Raw genomic sequence first — 23071 nt, 5'->3', positions numbered from 1 at the left:
TTTATCACCATATCATCAGGACAGAATCAAAATTCCTTTACAATATTTCATGACTGTGAAGAAGAGATTTCGAAGTTATACAGTTTAAGAAGGAATGGCAGAAATGCTATGTTAGTTTTCAGTGACAGAAGTGAAACGTGTCTTTAAACTCTTTTAGCAAAATTACAGAAATCTCACATTTAAGTACACTTTGTGCTTTAGACTAATATAGAACAATCAGTTTTTAACCTATCATTATCATTCTAGATATGTTAGTAGCAACAACCATGTTATGTGGGTGTGTGTTTGGGAGCGAGTTAATCACAACAATAGTCTAACTAATCTGGAGAGATCAAGGTTTAATCAATTAACATTAGACCATGCCGGAATATTGATATACTGATGTGTGGGACCCTGTTAAACTTACAAAGTGACATTAAAATAAATTCACTGATAAATAACCGCTGAAACTGACCACTCATATACAATTAATACAATTTAACAGAAATTTCTTCTCAGACACCAATTCACTTACAACTAGCATTCTTGATTTCTGGAGTTTACAAAACCATATAAAATTATAAGACAATGTATAGAACAAATATTTATAGTGGAAAATTCATTTCAAGGTAAAACGCAATTCATCTGCTTGTCTTTAATAAGCACGTACCATAAAGTTAAATCTGTCCGTCAAAGTAACTCTCCTGTGCACGTAGATCAGAATTGGTATCTGGATGAGATTCAAGCTACTGTTTCTTTCAGCATTACTAACCGATTAATCCAAATAGTTTACCATGCAAACCGAGATTTGCAAAAGGAAAAGAAACAAGTGACATTGATGTACTTTTAACATTCAGTGAAAACATAAGAATTTCAGAGGAGAAACTGTATGTGTATTGTCCAATGCATGTAACTGCCTCTAAATTTTAAGCTTTCCCCCCTTTGTTACCTGAACTTTGAAACTTCAAGATATATAATATTGAATAATTTCCTATTATCACCCAAGTGCGAGATATAAATATCTTATGCCACCTTGACAGTGGGGTCATGAAAGTATAAATTATGTCGGTTTGCTAAAACTTTCATTCTTCTCACCAACATATAGCAAGCAATATGCCATATGCATCACTATTTCTAAGACCGTTCCACCGGTGACATTCAACATCCACAAGAGCATGCTTATGTATGATTCCTCTGAAGTCTATCTGCTCCTGTGGAGTTACATTTCTTGTTATGTAATTGTGTCTTTGTGTCTGTATTCAAATGTGAATAATATTCATAAAAATATGGGTTCAAACCTTAACAAACACAGAAAGAGCAAGACAGTACATTATGGTCACCATTGTGTTCACATATTTAGTAAGTTAAATCCAAAAATATGCTACTTTGTCCTGATCTAAACAGTTCTCACACTGAGGTACAAAACACAATTACCTCCCTCTCCAAAAAGAATTACAGACAACACTAAGTACTATATGGAAAAAAGGAAGGAAATATAATAAAGCTAATGCATAAACACTATTTAAATATACACAAAGAAAAAGAAAAGAATAATGGATGTGGCCGACTGCACCAATTAAAATGATCGCTTTTCCTTGTGGGGGCAGTGGCCAGATTTTTATGTACACAATTATTGACTCAACCAGCCATCTAGTATAAAAAATCATTAAAAAAAAATCAAATACACATGTTAGGTCAAAAAGGTCCATATTTTTGGATACCTATATTAAAATAAAGCATACGAATATTATCAATTTGACCAAAAAGGTCAATTGCAGTTCACTGTAGTAGAGGTTTATGCATCCCAACCCAAATTCCTATATGCAACTTCCATTTCCGAAGGTCATTTTTGACACCATGTGATGCTGACTGTGCAAACACAAGCACTTCTCTTAGATGACAGTTCTACAAAACAGTGTGTACTAATGCTAATGCGATTGAAAATAGCTGTCATCCAAGCCGTTATTTAGATATTCTACTTGCCCCCAACACACGTCTTTACTGCTATGGGAGGCTAGCTCTTCTTCCTAGCCTACTATTTGTATTTCACTAACAACATACTGCAGAGTAACTATGGAAGGCGTACATGTCTGATATCAATTTAAAGAACAACACAAGCCCGAAACACCTATTTCACAAATATGCCCATGTCTTTAAATAGTAAACAATAATAACTAAAAAGGTCATACCAAAGCCTTAAGTTGAGACATTTGCCAGGACAAATATGATAAACTTTATGCCTTATCTATACCAAGAAAAATTCTTATCCCTTTATTGATTGGTTCAAGAGGAGTTGGACAGAATGGAAAAATGGATGTTATTTCAAAAGTAAATGAGCCCATTGAGTGGTACGTGGCAATGATTGCTGTTCCAAAACCAAACGGTACGGTGGGAATTTCCGTAGATTTAACTAAACTGAATGAATCAGTTAAGAAGAGAACCACCCACTACCATCAATTGACGAATCCCTTGCAAAACTAGTAGGTGCAAAGTCTTTTCAATAAACTTCATGCAATCTCAGGCTTTTGGCAGATAAATCTGTCAGAATATTCACACCGCCTTACAACTTTCATTACTTTATTTGTTTGGTTATATTTTAATCGCTTTCCATTTTGAATCATGTCCGCGCCCGATTAGGATTAAATTCAGTTGATATGGTCCACCTACTTGGAACAAGAGAGATGCAGTTGTTTCATGATATTATTGCTCCTTGAATAACTTGTTTGAAAAGTGTCACGTACGTCAATGCAGTGGCCAATGGAATATTGTGAACCATATTCATGGCAATTCCAGCTTTTGGAAAAATTCCGAATTAAAATAAATACAAAAATTCCACATGTCATGTTTTAGTTATTTACTAGGGTATGTGAATGTGTTGCTGTTCTTGTAGGATTTAACGCCATTTTTCAGTACAAGATAGGCTATACATGGCGGCCAGTATAAATGGTGGAGGAAGAACCTGGGAAAACCTAGGAAAGAACCACCGACCCACTAGAACCTACCGGTAATCAGTGAATATGTCATGGATAATTGTATTCATTTGTAAGGCTGTGAATCGTCCAATGATGTTCAGGGCCACACTTGCTTCATGTTTGAACTTTACGTATGTTGTCAAGTCCACTAACTGTCGTCTCATTTGTTCATAGCTGTCTCCTTAATTTACCAATAGTGTAGCTAGTAAATTGTTGCTTTCATTGTCACCACTTTAGATTTTTATCAATAGGCTCTCGAATGTCAACACTGTTTTGAAAAGTATCAGGTATAGTGCAAGCTTAATCATCCCATTTTAGTTAAAGCTTCTAGATTTCAGCTTATACAACAGATAACATACACATTGAAATCGTATATACTGCCAGGTGTTGTTTCATTTTATTTTCAGAGTGCGGGTGTGAAATGATTTTCTTTTGAGCTGAAATGAGCTGAAATATTTTCTTTTTTATCTCAAGATAATTAATATTTATTTTTCAAATAATATCATGTTTATAATATGGCTTTAGTTTGATATAAATCAGAGCAAAATATATTTTGTAACTATTAGCAGACATAAATTAAACAAGAAAGTATCAGGCCCCTGCCCCAGTACATTGTATTGTTTGTCCCTAATATAATTGCAGTATACCGCGGTATGTGCCTAGGTACATCCAGATATACCGTTGTGTGCAATGCTAAAACTTTTTTTGTGGTACCCGTCTCTACTTGGCAACGTTCAGAAGGTACTGTGACTCATTTTAAACATTACTGTTTTAGCTGAAGCATTGCTGGTTTCACCCGTGATGTCACTGGTTTGAGAGCAAGAGACGTCATTGCACAATAATATCAGTGAAATGGTCAGGTTCATGTAAAATAAGAAACGATAAAAAAAAAGACACAGCTTGATGCATGTGATGGAGGAAAGAAGGTCCTGAACTTATGAAATTTTTATCTTAAACATACAGTGAAGAGGTCTATTAAAGTTTGTTTAAGATTAAGATTAAGATTAAGATTAAATTGAATTTAGCTGATTGTGCTGCACTTAGATGAAACGCAAAATAAAGGTAAATGGAATATGATTTTATTATTTCTTCCTCCAGAGTCATGGCAACTCTGTGTTAATTTTATATGGAAATAAGTTAATTAAATAAATTAATATTGAAAAGAAATTGTAATCTCTTGATTCCATCTGGTTGAACACTATATTATAGAATGGCCAGGTAAAACCATGAAAAACCATATTAAAAATTTAACTTTGATCACTGCCATAGCTTTTCATTTTTTTACAATAATGATAAATATTTCACAATGAATAAAGTTTAGCAACATATATTGACATTAATATCTGTGACGAAACAATGCATGCATAATGTTCTTAATTAAAAAATAGGTCTAATTATTCGGACTTCTATTTTTAGAGCTCAGATTCTAACTGATTTCATGGGTGTCCTTGGATGCATATTCCAAAATCTTTTGGAGAACCCTCTATACAATGTTGATATTTTTCAGAAGTCTGAATGCTTGTTCACGTTCAGTGGTAGGTATCACAGCTAAGAACAAAAGTTTCAAGTTTATCAATTAGTTCCTGTTATAGAATGAGTCAGTGTCATTAATAGAATTACAGGAAACATCCACATTTTATATCAGTAGAATCACTGGTTACCAACTCGGTGAATTTTATGGATTAAGTAATTATCAGATCCTCTTTAAGACGGAAAACATTGTCTTGGACAAGTTCATAAGCCGCTAAACCCTTAGTTTAGTTTAACTGTCAGGCAGTAACATCAGAACTGCTCAATATATTTCACCATTGATGCATTACCCCCATACGTGAGAGGACAAAGAAAAAAAATATGTTTAACCTGGTAACCTGACCTACTCCTTTAATATGACTCTGACCCAATTAACATAATATTATTGTTGCATAATGAAAGCTTTCTGCCGGTGGTGTTTTTACACCTGAACTGGTAACTTTAAATTGGAAACTTGGAAACTGTGACACGAGCTAACACGAGCAAGATAAAGTAATAAAAGCAAATAAATTGGTACTGACCTTTCTTCCCTATTTATTTCACTCTGCTACGGTAATAAAACGTTCTTTTTATTTTGATCTGAGCAAGGGACGGAAACAGAACAAATGACTATATGTCAGTGCTAATTATAGGTAGCCAACGATGTATGAAGAACAAAAATAATTATTTTCCCCTTTCATAGGTAACATGCTTCACTTTATTCAGAACGCTTATCTGTTTCACTACAGATAAGCAGATAACCTTAATACGGTTTGGGTATTATGACGCCCAAGCAAAGAGTTACATTCTAATAATTTACCAATGTCTTGTAAGAACTTCAAAATGAAAATGGCTAGTGCAGTATGTGGTTTTGCTGGCAAATTTAGATATGTATAATACCCTGTTTTTATTGCTAAGCCCAATGTGGAGGGATGCAATCTAGATTTAGTGGTACCCATGTCACTGGGCTATCTGATTTGTTTTATCTGTACAATCAGCAATTTAAAAAACTACTGTTTGCAAAACTCTTTTGAAAATACAACCTTTAAACATTTCTAACAAGTTATATATGTATATATTTCTTTGATTACACCAGTATTTCAGCATTAGGTGAAGCAGACATTTACCTGATACTGGTATAGTAGAAATATTTATTAGTAATGCTTTTTATAGAAGTACTACAATATTTTAATTATAACAAAACCCACAAAATACATTGATACAGCATTCAGATGATCCAGATCATGCATTTTTTTTTTAACAACAGTACAGACTAATAATTTGATATTTTAAATTGATACGCATATTGAATAAAAATTATATTTTACCTCTTGTCTCCCATTTCACCCTTATACTGCTTAACATTTGACATTTTTTTCTGGACGTAGAAGCTGCTTCTCAGATTTTCTAACGCTAGTTTGAGCTCTTATTTTGTAATTATCTTCATATTTTACAGGATTCGTGATATCAGAAAAATTGAAAATTGATCATAAACTGCATGAATGTGAAACAAAGGCTGGTATGGTCTAATGAGTCATTGACTTTCTAACTTCATTAATCATGAAGCCTCTGAAATCCGATGTTCAATTCTTAAAATAATTAGTTTTAAACATAGTAACAAATCTCAAGAAATAAAGAACATCAGTATCTGTTAAATGTATTTAATATATCTAAATATTGCCAAATCACAGAAGAAGAGCTAATGATACAGGTTTTTTTGTGTGTGAGTATCGCTACTGTCTGTACCAGTATATATGGCTGGTTGGATCTTTAGAAATCTCCCTTCAAATAAGCGTTTAAATTACGAAGATGAATTTAGATATAAAGTTTGAATTTAGGTTTCAATTTCAAATATAGTTCACAAGACATCATTACGTTTGATTTAAAACGTTTTTTTCATAGTTGAGTATTTTTTTCTGTTTGATTCTTATCAAAAAAGCTATGTAGATATGTATCATGATTACAGACATAGTTCCTTCCTTGGTGTGATTAACAAAGAAGTTCAAGTTTTCTGTGTCATGTTTAAACAATCAAAACGATTGTTACAAAAGCTTAGTAAAAATGGTTATAATTCTCACATAAAAGCGTTACTTCAAATTTTATATTTTAATAAGCATATTTATATTTTTCTTAATGAAAATATATGCAAAAACAAAGCAGATAATATAAGTTTATATGAATTTAAATTCTGTTATTTCTCCTTCAATGTTGCACTCTATGCCTATCATTGTAAGGGAAATAACTCTTGTGAATAAAACTCTTACAGTGAAAAGGGAAACAACTCAAATGTAATAAAGAACAAACATCATGAATCTTTTAAATGCAGTGTTGTATTATTCATTATGCATGTTACATGCAAATCACCAAACAGATAAGTGGTTGTTTTTAGGACTTTTAAAGATATCAAGTTTGTGAGTTTTGTGAGATGAACCAGTTTATGATATTTGTATATTCACATTACATATGTCTATATATATATATATATATATATATATATATATATATATATATATATATATATATATATATATATATATGCATGTATGTGTCTATCCTGACTTAGTAAATATTAAATAGAAATTTGTTTTTGTTTTAAAGAATCCCATTAAAATCATATCTGCAGAGTTGAGGACTCCAGATTCATGTTGTTATTCTCAGAAAATGGCAAGGGAATAACATAACTTGTGTTTCAAACCCGTTATATGATTTTTTTGTATGAGTGTCGCTTTTATAGTTCAAAAGACATCATTACGTTTGATTTAAAACACTTTTTTAAAATAGTTAACTTGAGTAGTTTTTTTCTGTTTGATTCTTATTAAAATGCTATTTAGATATGTATCATGATTGCATACATAATTCCTTCCTTGGTGTGATTAACAAAGAAGTTCAATTTTTCTGTGTCATCTTTAAACAAAAAACGATTGGCACAAAAGTTTAGTAAAAAAAAATAGTTATAATTCTCACATAAAAGCATTACCTCCAGATATTTTATTTCTCTTTCAATGTTACACTCTATGCCTATCACTGTAAGGGAAATAACTATTGTGAATAAAAATTTTACTGTGAAAAGGGAAACAACTCAAATGTGATAAAAAACAAACATGAATCTTTTAAATGCAATGTGATATTATTCAGTATGTATGTTATATGCAAATCACCATACAGATAAGTGGTTGTTTTGGGGACTTTTAAAGATGTCAAGGCTGTGGGTTTGCGAGATGAACCAGTTTATGACATTTGTATATCCACATTATATATATATATATATATATATATATATCTATATATATTGTTACGATTGTTTGCTACGGTTCTTTCCGTCATAACACATTCAGGGTTCACCTGGTACTAGTTTGAGGTGAAATGAATGTAGCATTTTCATTGTGGTGTTTGTATTGATATTTCTGTACAATAAAAGGCTAGAATGACAGGGGATTGTAGAGAAGAACGAATAAATGTGTGCTATTTATGTTGTAAATAAATACAGAATAAATTATGTTTTACTTTTTATTGTGCTGTCTTATTTCCTTTCTCTAATACTCTCAAGATCACAATTACATTGACATACACAATTATAATTTTACTTCATGACCATACATTTTCTATACAACCTAAGCCAAACAAGACTATGTTTTAATACACAAGTTTTCATGTATAGTTTAAGAAACAACAATTTTAGCATAAATAGTTTTATAAACTAAATTTGACATAAGCGGAAAAAGAAACGTTGTTTCAAAGCTGGCCGGATAGAACAGGAAGAAGAATTCCAATTATCTCCCTTATTTCGGCTCAACAATGTAAAAAATGTTCGACCTTTAATTTAGATAACCTAATTCAAATCCCAATTAATTCGTTAACCTTTGTGTCAACTATCCAAAAGATACCTCTGCGTATTGCATTATTCAATGCCCATTCAGTAGGACCATCGGAAAAGCGCACAGAAATAGTTAATTGTATCAACGACCAAATATTGACATCTTTTTCCTGACAGAAACATGGCTAGAAATATCTGGCAATGAGCCCAAGTGTGTGGATCTAACATCCACTGGTTACTCCATCAAGTCGTTCCCCCGTAATTCTCGCGGAGGCGGAATTGCTGTCATCACAAAGAACTCCCTGATAAAACGTCTTCACCACACTACAACATTCAATTTCGACCACACATCGTTTGAACTAGTCCAAACCACACTCACACTGGAGCAAAGGTTAGTCCATTTTTTCTGCCTAAACCGCCCTCCTCCTAGTAGAAACACAAGCTGGCTGACTCTTTTTAGAGCAGTTTCCGAATCTCCTGGACTATGGAAATTCGATAGGTGGCATTCTGATTATTCTTGGAGATTTCAATTTTCACTTCGACTGTCCCGGAAACCCAAATACATAAAAACTCATAGATTCCATTAATACTTTCAACCTCAAACAATCAGTTAACCAATCCACCCATAAACATGGTCACATTTTAGACTGGATTCTTCATATACCTGATGATAACATTCTATTGTCCTCCCTGGTATCCCATGACCTTGCATCAGATCACCTCCGCATTATATGCCATCTTGATGTATCAATCCTTAACCCTCTATCTGCTACTAAGAGAAATCTCCGTATGATAAATATAACCAAACTAATGCACGACATCCAAGTTAACCTAACAATATATTACTTCACCGTCTCCAGCATGTATTTAGTATTCATGATAAAGCCTTACTGTGGTTCAAGTCCTACTTGGTCAACAGGTCACAAATTGTATCTGCAAATGAAATACACTCCAGCCCAGTTGATATAGGTTGTGGTGTTACACAGGGTCTGTTCTTGGACCTGTTCTCTTCATTCTGTACACTCAGTCGCTCTCAAGTATCCTAGATCATCATCCAGTGTCTCACCAATTGTATGCTGATGACATCCAAATATACAAATCTAGTCACCCAACTGAAGTTGATGCTACCATCCAAGGTGTAAAGAGGTGCATTTCTGATGTGAAATCATGGATGAATGTAACAAGCTGCAGATGAATGATAATAAAACTGAGGCCATTCTCATCACAACCAAAGACTTTTTCATTCACATCTTTTACCTCAAAGGAGACAGACGTTTGTCACTTCAATGCTGTCAGTCTTCCGTCTACAAGGACGGGATCCTTATTTATACTCTCTATACCCTTGGAGAACCTCAGATGTTTGTACAAACATAAACAACAGGGACACTCGAGATTCTCCGATTTGGGTTAAAAACGAGAACGCTACCACCTCGCGCTCAGCAACCTAAAGTGCTGAGAACAATGGCGCCATTACAAACCTAGCGGAACACGTTCCGTGAGGTAATGTTTGATTAAAATACACTGTAAACATGTAAGGCAACACAAAATAGTGTCATCTAGTAATATATAATTATCTAACACTTACTCGAAACTTAGTGGCGAGATGAAATAATCATCACAATTGATGAAATGAGTGTCGGTCGATCTCATTCAAAGCCAACCCATGCTTTCACCGAGGGGCCGTCTCAAGAAAACGTAAGCATTGGAAACAAGGTACATGTACGCAACATTTTAAATAAGTGTACCAAACATATTGGGTAAAATAAAATTGTGAGTCTAGCATAGCAATATATATATATATATATATATATATATATATATATATATATATATATATATATATATATATATATATATATATATATATATATATGAAAATCAGGTGATTTGTTTCGTATATATATATATATATATATATATATATATATATATATATATATATATATATATAAATTGGTCACCAGTTGGTGAGAATGGCTTGTATACTATATGTAAATTAAAGACAATTACTTTAATTTTCCAGTGCAGCTGCAGTCTTGTAATTTTGTTCACTTAAAGACTATCATACATTTGTTTACAAATAACATACAGATTGAAAACTTGTATTGGTAATATTTAAAAAAGACAAAACAAACCCTAACCATATATAACTGTTGTACTTTATCTGAAAATTCATCCTTTTACAATTAAGAAAATTATGCAGAGCACTTTCTACTATTATATACGTTTCATATCTGCTGTAGTGGTTCTACCGCGACTGACTAAGGTCAGCCCCAGTGGGATTCGAACCCACCCAATTCTCCTCGGAAGAGTACTACCATCACATGTATTCAACATTCTATAATATTAATAATTCATAGCAAGAATGACAACTAACAAATGAATTCAGAATTTCATTTTTACTATTAACATGAAAACTCTTAACATATAAATATATTCACATTGTAATCCAGCATAAAATTAATTCATATTGTTAAGTTTATCTTATTTGTTTTGATAAATTTATTTTAAAAATTTTACATACATATAAAACTAAAATAAAAATTATGCTTTAAATAATTATTGATGCACATCAAATTACAATATATACTTATGCTGAATATAATATATATATATATATATTCTACCTATATCTTATTTCAGATGAAATGTGTATAACCATTAAGATTATTTGAAGAAAAATTATCAAATATCCCATTTTCCACTGGAAATCAACAAGGTATAATATTGTACATTAAATAGGTAAGTATATAATTAGCAGTAAAATACATTTATAAATTATTGTGTGTACATCTATATTGTGTATTTAATTTTCTTCATTTTCTGATGATTTCCTTTGATATCTGCATCTGTAGGATAGTCAGTAGTCATCTTTAGGTCCAGTGGGCAGTGTGATCTTTGGGTCCAGTGGTCCGCATAATTGATTTATAGTTTCCCAATACAAATCCAACTATTCACAAATTTCAAATAATTGTTCAGTTCAGTATGGTCTTGCCAAATCTCAATTTATATTATATTTATTTCAGTCAAATTTCTATTCATTACATGTCCTTCAGAAATTATTGTTTTTAAACGTCTTCCCACTCAAGTAATAAATTCAGCCTTAGAGTAGTGAGGACAGGCCTTTCAGATTGTAATATTCAGCCTCATATAAAATTTCAGTTAGTTTCGCCTTTCTCTAGGGATTAAGGACTCTGGCACAGAGCCATTCTGCCAGAGGTAATTTCAAATAAATCTCATATGAGTAGGGTCTATGTAAACATAAAAAACATTGTTATTTGAACAACAGTGTTCACTAGACTCTATTGCCCTTGAAAAGAGTGACTCAGGACCTTTAAACAGAGTAATTGGACTGGTTTCAATTTTACACCCATGACATAATCTTACTATTTTGCAGTTGTTGTAATTCCTTTAATCTACTTTGCATCTCCATACCTGCACTTCTTCCATCATTATTACTTGCTTTTTTCTATTCACTGTGTTTCAATACTTTACTATCTGTCTTCTTGTTTAGATCCCTCTTTACTTCCATTCCCTCATCTTTAACTCTCCTCTTTCCAGCCTCATTCACCTTCTTATCGTTCAAAACACTAATGACATTTTCACCTTTCTCATTAATTATTACCTGGTCTCTTTCTTTTCTACTTCTCTTTTTATCTTCTTCATGATCTTCGTCATCATTAACATCAGACATTTTATTTATTTTTTTCTCTGTACTTATCATCTCTTTCTCTAGTACAAATTCCTTGTCATCCTCCATTCCCCATCAGCTCTCAGTATCCTCAACTCCATGGAGTTCTTTGAGTATTTGTGTGGTTGGTGGGGTCATAACTCTTTCGGGTACTCTCCTTTCTGGTGTTTTCGAAGAGGAACTGGTTTGGCTATGGCATGAAGAACTTCCAGATGAACTGGAGCTTCTAGTGGAAGATCTTGAATTGGACCTGGAACTAACAGGATTTGAAAAAGCAGGTGATTTGTTTCGGCTTCTTGATTTTTCCAGGTTGGATGATACTGAAGATTGGGTCCTGGTGGTGTTGTAGGTTTGTGTTAATATACATTGTCTCTTGCTGGGAGTTGAGGAGGAGTTTCGTTTTCTTTTTGAAGGACTGGGAATCATCTTATGCCTTCATTCACATTTTTCACATTTTTATTAACCATGGTAGAGATAAAGTTACTTAACTCTTTCACTGCATCTTGGTCTAGTTTTCCAGATAGTTGGGCAAATCTCTCAAAATCCTCTTTCTTCACTTTACCTGTGTCAGGGTTATCATTTCAAATGAATAACTTTCTTCAGAGTTTCTCTTAAAACTAATTCCTGAATACTGCTCAATCAAGTGATTTACACACTTGAGTTTTGTAAAGAATCTGATATCCTCACAAATCTCACAAGTCCAGTCACCACTCTGCAAAATACGTAAAAGTGAGACTAACTTGGTTAAATATTTGACATGTATAAATAAATACACATATATACTTCAACAAACTGATGCAATTTTACAAGGCTTGTATAAATAATTTTTTTTTAAATCATTCATTTTGACACAATCTTACAACTATTAAATTTACATTCATTCAATTGCAAAATAATTCTTGTTCAGTAAATTTCACTCAACAACCAAATCAATAATTTACTTATACTAAGAGAAGCAGAATTGACAATGTTTGTGAAATCTGAAAATTTTTACATCTGAAACCACTTTCTTTTTTTCAGTGGTTAATAATATTCAAACAAGGAGAAATAACTTCTCCATGATATGATTTAAGTTTGTCATGATGTACAATTTTTGGCTTATGCTTTGGACTTTCTTGTATTCTGTATAGCACAGCATTAAGTTTGGAAATAATTTCAAATGGACCTTTCCAGGGTCTTTGTAATTTTGAATTCAAGCCTCTTATTCTTTTGGGGTCATAATACCATACTTTATCACCTACAGTGTAGTTATGGAGTTGGACTCTCAGATCATAATTCTTTATTCTGGAAAGTTCATGTATTTCATTCAGTCTGTCTTTTAGTTCATTTACATACTCAGTTTTATATTTCTGACTTTCAAATGGCTGTTTCTCAGGGTCACCAAAGATGAGGTCAATGGGTAGAGTTATCTCCCTTCCAAATATCATTACAGCAGGGCTTGTTCTAGTACTTTCATGAACTGAAGACCTGTAGGCCATCATCACCAAAGGTGCATATTCATCCCAATCTCTTTGATGATCCGACACAAATGCTGAAAGCATATTCACTATTGTACGATTTGCTCGTTAAACCATACAAGCATATTCACTATTGTACAATTTGGGGTCTTGCAATAGTTGTTTGGGTTTTCTTAATACCCAGAATGTGACATTTCTTGGAATAAATTACTTTCAAAATTAGATCCCTGATCTGTGTGTTTGAGTAAAGGTACACCAAATCAGGATATGAAATTTTCAATCAGTGCTTTTGCTTCAGTCTGTGCTTCAATATTTGGTAATGGAATGGCTTCTGTCCATTTTGTAAAATAATCTGCCACTACCATTAGATACTTTTTACCCTGTTTTTGATTTCGGTAAAGGTCCCATAAAATCAATTTCTATTCTTTCCATGGGTAATTCCACATGGTATTGTTTAAGGGGAGCCTTTGCTTTCTTTTGAGGCATTTTTCTTGAGCCACAAATTGTACAATTCTTGCACCAATTCTCTACAGCTATTTTTAAAGCATACCAGAAAAATCGTTGCCTTATTTTATGCAGGGTTTTGGTTATACCAAGATGTGCACTGCTAACACTAGTATGCATTAGGGTCAAAACAAATGTTTTCAAACTTTTTGGTATTATAATTTGAAATAGGATTTCTTTTCCATCATGACTTTCCCATTTTCTATATAAAACATTATTCTTGAGACACAGAGATTCCCACCTGTACCAAAAGTACTCAATCTCTAGGTCAGGCTTACTCTTACTTTTCAACCAGTCATATACAGCTTTTAAAATTGGATCTTGTAATTGTAACTTTGCTAGAACATTGAGATCCAAATTTCTTATGTCAAATTTCTCTAGGTCAATTTCTGTGTTATTAGTTCTTTTAGAATTTCCAGTATCATATACTTGAGGCTTCACACATCCATTTAAGTCACTATTTTCAGGGTTAGCATTTGATAAATCAGGTGCATATTTATTCTGTATATTTCTGTCATTAGTCTGCTCTAATTCAGTACTAATCTCTTTAGACATATTACAGTTTGTGTTTTCACCTTCACTCAATTCATCAATGCTATATTTTTATTTTTCTGTACTATTCTGTTTCTGACGAACGTGACTGATCAGAATTTTAGAATCATTCTTTTCACATTCTTTTCTTTTGCATAGGTGTCTACCAAGATTGAGAGCAAGCAGAAGAAGAGGACAGCAATTGTTGCCATCGTATCTGAAGGTACCTAGAAAATTAGAAACATACACAGTATCATGCTATAGAGTAAGTTCTTTGTACACATCTCGTTTATGACACTTTGACCAACCACATTTATATCATAGTGTAATTCATCCTTACATGTGTCACTATCAACATTGTCAACTATTTTATTTCTGTCTACACTACAGGATAGAACAAGAATGCTTTAAACTTTGCAGATATCAATGTTTTTGTCAATTTTCACTGTTTCATTACAGCATTCTTCCAATCTATCACAATATTTACAGAGGATGTCATGACATGGTCTTCTTGATAATGCATCATCATTCTTATGAATCTTTCCTTGTCTATACTCAATTTCATAGTCATATGCCGACAGAAATGAATGTAAAATTATGGGGTTGGTGGCAGTGTTGGTTCAGTATAAAAACCACTAGTTGCATCTGGAATTAACCTGGTTACTGCAGTCAAAATCTCACATGTATGCTTTCTACAAAAATCATTAGTTTGTTTTTATTTGTATCTTCAGTGTAAAATAATTCTTATTTTTCTGTAATTGGTCATTGCTCAATGAAAATTAACCAGATAAACTGTCCAGTGACACCTTAAGAACCGGTGTCATTTTTTCAGTCTTGTCAAATGCGATTCACTGTATCATAAATCATTTCCTTATTACCTCCATATCTTGAATCTGACATAGTTAGGTATTCCAAACACACTTCATACAGATTTGATAGCACTTAATCATAGTAGAAGAAGGGAGTTAACTCAACAGTTGTAATGTTACCAGGTATTGTTCCTGATTCATTCTCCTAATGAACAAGAAAAGCCTTATAAGTTTCATGCAAGGTGGTTTAATTGAAGTATTTCACATACTTATTCAGTTTATCAACATTTTCAGTACAAACTTAGCATATTTTCCTAATTTTATGATGATTGCCTTAATTCAATGCTCTTACATCCATATCTACTCATGATGTAATGTTTCAATACATATATTTAAACTTATTTACAGAAATTTAAGTTATAATGACCTATATACAAGAATTTCAGGGTTGTATTTTCTTGTAGGCCTGAAAGTGTATGGGAGAACACCTGCCGAAGTGATATTGCTAACAGCAGGACAACATCAAAAATTTATTGGGAGTCAGACACCAATTGTTGTGGAGCTTTCATAGGAACAAATATATCTGCACCAGTTTCATTGAAGTTTTTGGTGAGTTATGTTAAATGGATGTCCCTTTTTACATTGTTTTTTTCTCCTCCCCTTTTTTACTTTGCATGATTTTCTATTTGCTTTAGATTTGATTCTATGCAGGTGACAATCACTAGCAAAACAAACTTCTAAATAGCAGCAACTGCAACAACATTATGTGCCGGCCAGTATGAAAATGATTTAAAAGTGACCTTCTTAGTGTTCTTAAAATACACTATCCATGCATATTGTTTTATCAACAGATGGGATAAATCTTGGTACATGTATAGAATTTCATTGTTTAAATTTCCTAACTGATGCGGATCAGTTTACAAAGATTGGTCCATACATTTGATGTTACCTGATGAGTTGCCTCCCTTAAGTCTACCTTGGATTTCTCTATTCTAGAATAGATTTGACCTTCTTCATGAAATCAGTGAGAGTTCTGGTCAGTTTATATATTCAGTGCATCGTTATTGTTCTTTCAAGTACTTAGCATGTACACTCTGCAGTTATTTTACAAGAAATTCAGTTTGGCTTCTTTTACATCTTTTATTCACTACTATTTCAGATTGCATGCAGAGTTGTATTATTTGTGCTCTCAGATATCACTGATATCACCAGGCACTAACAACACAGGGTGTATTAGCTATGAAAAATGATGAAACTGACATATTATAAGGAAATTGTATGTTTATGAGGGGAAAGTAATACATGAAGTATGAAGCTGTCTCACAGCTGTTGCTCTGTTTGATATCTTGTGGTCATCGATAAATACAATAAATCAAAGGAAACAAACAATTTTGAATTTTAAACTTCTTAAGGTTGCATTTTATTTAGAATTGGCCAAAGTTTTGAAAATAAGATTTTCCCTTAATCAGACTGCTATTTGAATTATTAAGGTCTCACTGGATAGTTTCGTATTTTGACACCCCCTAATTTGTAAGGTAGAAGGCATGAACCTAATTATCACAAGCCTAGCATTTATAAATTCACACATAAGCTAAATCTATAATGTGGTTTAGATTTACTTTGAGCTAGGCTCGGAAATAGGTTGGATTGTTGATGACTGCCTGTCACAGTTAGATGAGCATTGGAGATCAAATGCGTAACCTGGGTTGCAGATGAGCTGCCGACTTGGCTTATGTATTTATGTGTGTCTGCTACAGAAGTAAATATATAAAAATCTAGATGGTTGAGGGGTGATGAAAAGTATGCTAATTTGTTATAGTACTAGTGAACTTTATTCATGCATAATGCACATACTGATTCTTTTAGCTGCCTTGTCACAGGAAAATATTCAAAATAGCTATTTCTTGTAAAAAATGAATGCAAAATGTTGGGGTTGGTGGCAGTGTTGGATCAGTATAAAAACCACCAGTTGCATCAGGAATTAACCTGATTACTGCAGTCAAAATCTCACATGTATGCTTTCTACAAAAATCATTGGTTTGTTTTTATTTGTATCTTCAGTGTAAAATTATTCTCATTTTTCTGTAATCGGTCATTGTTGGATGAAAATTCACCAGATAAACTGTCCAGTGAGACCTATTTATACTCTCTATACCCTTGGAGAACCTTGGATGTTTACACAAACATAAACAACGGGGACACTTGAGGTTCTCTGATTCGGGTTAGAAACGAGAACACTACCACCTTGTGCTCAGCAACCTAAAGTACTGAGAACATTGGTGCCATTACATACCAGCGGAACATGTTCCGTTAGGTAATATTTGATTAAAATACACTGTAAACAAGTAAGGCAACATAGAATATCATCATCTAGTAATATATAATTATCTAACAGTTACTCAAAACATAGTGATGAGTTGAAACAATCATCACAATGGATGAAATGAGTGTCAGTCAGTCTCATTCAAAGCCAACATGTGCTTTCAACTAGGGGCCACTCAAGGCAACCTAATCATTGGAAACAAGGTACATGTAATAATAATAATAATGAGGACTTTGTATAGTGCCTAATCTTTAGAAGCTCTAAGCGCTTTACAACATTAGACGATACATATAAGATAAAAAACATATAATAATATTATTAAAAAAACAAACACCATGAAATTAGAAAAACATTAAAAAATAAAAAACATGCTGAGAATATTTCAGGTAGGAAACATTCTTAGGTCTTTAAGTTTGTTCTTGCAGTCGAAATAAGTGAGTTTTGAGAGCCCTCTTGAATGTGATCACTGTGTCTTTGTGTCTATGTTCAGTGGGCAATTCATTCCACGTTGCTGGGCCCTGGTTTGCAAATGAACGCTGGCCATATGACTTTGTTTTCATAGTGGGAATAATGAGTACACAACATTTTAAATAATTGTACTAAACATATAGATAAAATAAAATTGTGAGACTAGAATATATCTGGGAGTTCAGAACCCTGAAGTTTTGATTCAGAAATTCTACTGAGAGCAGGGTAACAATTCCAAGTGAAGTGTATGACTAAAGTCGCAGAGAAAAATTAAACTTTGCATTCTTCTATTAGGAAAAAGACCCAAACAACTTGGGCCTGTAATGTGTTTTTAGAAGTAAGCTTAAAATGACAAAATGTTATTGCTTTTGAAATGCTCCATCAACACAGCCAAATAAGTCTGTGTGCTGAGACCCAGATGAAATTTATTTCATGTAGGTGTTGATATCAGTTGTGCTGACAAAACAAACTACTGCATATTTGCATGTGTTTTAATAGCTGACTGATCATTAACCCTTTCCCCTGCAAGTTGCTATCACTGCCCAATTTCTGCTGGTTATCCTTTGATGATTAAAACATAACTTGTGTTTCAAACCTTGAAACATCAAAATGTACAGACTACTTTGTCTTTGAAAATAGAATAGGTGAAATCACTTTCTAAATATATTTATTAAAGATTTTATTGCCATGCTTACATTAGTTTCTTTGTAAGATTGGTCTGAAACTGGAAGTGAACCTGTCATGGGATAATAATGGTGGACATCATTGTTTCTGGAAGTATTTCTTCAGAAGACTCCATTTTTGTGATTCATTGGACACGTATATTCAGGAAAATGTATGATTCGTAGAATGCGAAGTCTGAATATTATATTGAAAAAGGCTTTTGCATGCAAATTTCTTTCAGATCAGAAACATATGGAATATTAATGCTGTTTTGGAATTCAAAAAGCACTCTGAGGTCATGCTTGTTTTCTTGTTTTGAAAATTAGAAAAAACAGGTAACAAATGATATCTAACTAAAGCACGACATAATCACTAGGATGTAAACAAATATTACAATTGTAGACTTGTAATGCTATCTAATGATTGTTGTATTGAAGCTTTGAAGGGTGAGTGGTCATATTAAAAAGGATCCTTTTTTTCAGAAATTAGATGCACAAACATGACATGCTGGTGCCATATTTGTTCTTTCCTGTGTGCCATTTGAATTGTAAAGAAGGATAGTTAATTAGCTACCAGTATACTAAGCAATTTAATTTTTCCACTTTTCAAAACTTCACCAAAATGTGAAACACTGAGTTTCAAATTCACTTCCTAAACACAAACTTGTATAGTTAAATAGCTTTTCCATAACATCTGTGACCACTGTGACTTATTTGAAAACACTAGGGTGTGAAGACACCTTTGTTCTCATATACATGCTATAGGGATTGTTTAAAAGTATCTTTGAAAATGTTTTTGACTGTCATTTTCTAGTGACGTTTTAGAAACTAAAAAAACAGAAAATATGTTGTTTAAGTGGCGGTTGATTAAGCATTTGTACCTATGTGTAATTACAAAAACTGTGATATAGGTTCTCCTGCAGTCATGGCAGGCGCTGGCATTTATAAAGTTGTCGCCCCCCCCCCCAAAATCCACAACCTCAATATTTTTCACCCATTTTTGACAAATGTCGCCATTTTCATAATGCAGTACTACCCATTTATCTCGTTAACCCTGTTACCAAGGTAATATTGTTGAAGTGGGTGTAGAGATAAAAGGGGAGTGCTACAAAAATACAATTTCGCATACAGTGAAGTTTGTAAGAGGTGACCTGACGTCAGTGAGTAGGATTTACACTGAGAGAAAATAAACAATTGAAATTTTGATTAATTGAAGACCAAACTAATTTGGAATAAACGTGAGTATTGACATCTTAGTTTTGTAGAAGAATCAATAATGTGTCAAGTACTGTAGATGTATATGAAAAAGCCATTAATTCGAGCATGGATTTCATATAGTTAGAAAGCACAATAAACTTGCATGTAAAAAAAATAATTTAAAAAATGTTAGTTCTCATTGATCTATTCCACTGTCAAACATGTGTCACTAAACAATTCAGTGAGATATTCATGGTTGCAAGTAGCTTGTGACTTTAATGTTGATTATATGCCACATGTACATGGCTAGATTTTGTTTGGCTGGCGAAAGCTTACTTGTTGCCAAGGCTACCAAGGGGATGATGCTGTTAATAAGGAAATGAAAATATATATATATATATATATATATATATATATATATATATATATATATATATATATATATATATATATATATATATATATGGCTTCAAAAGACTAAAAAATTCAAGTTACATTTTCTGGTGCCTGTGGTAGCGATCTTAAGCCTAAACACTTAAAGTGTTGGAAGATCTTACGATTTTGCCGTAAGTCTTGCAAAAATTACCCTGAAGATACAGACTTATGGGATGCAAGCAAAAACTACGGAAAAATGGTCATTGCTGGAAAATCTGGATAATTGGTTCGTCCGTGTTTGATTTGAATCTGGGGATTATATTAGGAGTAGAGAAAATAGTCAGGGAGCCAGACTAACTTTACAACAGCTCCCCAGACTCTTTAAACTGCATATATTTGTTATTGCAAAACATCTGCATGATCAAACTCACGATTATTTATTTTTATTTTAAAGTTTGCATCCAGAAAGCGATGCATTTAAAGATGAAAGGAAAAATAAGCTTCAAGAAAAGTGTTAATAATCAACACAGAAGGATAAAACGAAGTATTCAGATTCTTGTAAATAAAAGCTGGAAAGGACCCAGTTACGTTTATTGGACATCACGTGCCAGTTTGAGTATATCTCATGGCGGGAGATATGATTCCCGTCATCATGTGAAATGAAAAAGAATTTCCAAGAATTACAAGTTGAGAGATAACAACAATCCATTGAGATGCATAGGGTTGGAAACTAAAGTTTGTGCAACTGTACTAGTGGTAAAAAAGTATACCCGTACTTTACAGTATTTTTAGTAGAACATAATGTTGATCGTCGCTGCTTTGAACTTTTATTTACGTTTTCCAGCAGTACAATGGCAGTTATTGGGGTTACTAGAAACACCGAAATACATTGAAAAACCAAAATGCATCGAAATACACATGTATTTACATGTTCTTTCTGTATATATCAGTTTACACACACAAATTATTATTTGTTTTTTGTTTGAATAATAATATAAAGCAAAATAAAATATGATTTATGTGATTTTGATACAGATTATTTACTTTTTCCTAGTTACAGCACGTGTCAATTGGTCATACTTTGTTGGACAGGTTGATCGCTCCGGAACAGAGGTCGTATGATAACGACTGATCGTCCCAAAACGAATTTAATATCCAGAACGGACTGTATAATTTGGCTTAATTCATATTGTTTCAAGTCTCTTAATTAATGTTCTAATTGACTGCACTGCACACACATTTATTGTTCTCCCTTTGATCTCATTTCTTATTCAAGTTAAGAAAACAATCTTTTTTTGTAAGTCACTTAATTCGGAACGGACAGTGAAAGTCGGCTTAATTCATTTTCAGTTGACTGCACACACTGTATTGTCATCCGTTTGAACCCATTTCTTACTCAAGTTAAAGGTAAATGTTGCACACATTAAAGAAAAGGCACCCTTTTGCTCAACGTTGTCATTATTCATTAATTGCGCACTTAAAGAAATCATGCCCGACTTTGATTATGCACACATTTCATAACTGAGAAGTAAATGTTTTGATATAAAAGCGTTATACAATACTGATATTATCACATACACAAACATATACAATAAGGATGGATCAATATCCATGTGCTATTTGTTCCAGTGAATGTAAAACTGATGCTATGCAATGCACAAATTGCCAACAATGGGTCCACGGTGATTGTATTCCCATGAGTACAGAAGACTTGAGATCATGGTCTCACCATCGCTTGGAGCTTCTTTGCATGACTTGTTCTTTCATTGGAGATGTATATGATGCTGAACAAGCCTTGCAGAGGTAATACAAATCAATCTCTCTGTAGATAGATAAATAGATACCTTGATGAATGAATATTGTTTGTCGTTATTATTCTTCAAATGAATATTTTGATATTGATATTCAAAGAATTAAATAAGATTCTATTCGTGCTGCTTTTCTTGTTGAAATGAATGTGCATGATTGCGACAATTACATACTTTTCCTGTATCTCTCTATGTATCCATCTATATATTCTGTCCATTCAATACATTATTAATGTTATATTCTTTTGAATTGATTGACTTACTTATTTCAAAGCGAACTTCAGTCGAGAAAAAGAAATCTCTTAATGTTATTATTGTATGTGTAAAAAAACTTCGCGAGGACGACTAAAATATTGAATGTATTGATTTAAGTCACATATTTATGTAGTTCCTATTCTTTGTTTATATTTTTTTCTCTTACTATTTGGGGAGAGAGTACTCTAATATGCTCATGCTTTTTACTAAATCCCTGTTTGTAATTGCAATTGACAAAGTTTCTTAAAATAAAAGATTTAAACTATATGTACCTAACCTATATCTGGCCATTCTCCCCCTCTGGTCATACTTAATGCTTTTATCTACCTTTCTCGATGTGTCCTGAACACATTCTATTATTCATTTTAAGATAACAATGTCGAGCACATTAAAGAAACGACCCCGATTTTGATAGCAGATGTGGCTATGCATATGTAAGTTATAAGATAAAGCAAACAAGAATTTCACTTATATTTAAATGACACTGTAAAAATATATTTCCAGGCTGCAGACAGCTTTCCATTTGAAGGAAATGAATGCCCTGACCAATGCTGCAAAGTCAGAAAGTAAGCTTCTCATCACCTAAGGGATTTTTGATTCCAGAATCAGAGCACATCTCTACCAGTGGAGAGAAAGATGCAGTTTCTGTGGAAATTTTAAAAATGTATAATCCAGCAATTTTATGAGAACTTGTACCATTGTCAGTTTGTGGTGATG

At 32.9% G+C, this 23071-nt stretch overlaps 1 long non-coding RNA gene across 5 annotated transcripts in view; it reads left to right on the top strand.

The window, feature by feature from the left end:
• The first annotated feature begins 8961 nt into the window (after positions 1-8961).
• Positions 8962-23071, top strand: part of LOC149799879 (uncharacterized) — a 32734-nt gene continuing 18624 nt past the window's right edge. For 2 of the 5 annotated variants that reach the window (XR_016421247.1, XR_016421244.1), the window contains exons 1-5: positions 8962-9987; positions 10918-11016; positions 14617-14722; positions 15731-15875; positions 21921-22094. This is a non-coding gene — a long non-coding RNA (uncharacterized LOC149799879). The remainder of the gene's footprint in view (positions 9988-10917; positions 11017-14616; positions 14723-15730; positions 15876-21920; positions 22095-23071) is intronic. The other 3 variants (XR_016421246.1, XR_016421248.1, XR_016421245.1) reach the window with 3 other exon arrangements.

This window comes from Sinohyriopsis cumingii, chromosome 5 (assembly GCF_028554795.1).
Source record: "Sinohyriopsis cumingii isolate HCF-2022 chromosome 5, ASM2855479v2, whole genome shotgun sequence".
Classification (NCBI taxonomy): Eukaryota; Metazoa; Mollusca; class Bivalvia; order Unionida; family Unionidae; genus Sinohyriopsis; species Sinohyriopsis cumingii.
Note: the sequence above shows the minus strand (reverse complement) of the source record. Positions and strands in the feature narration are given on the sequence as shown.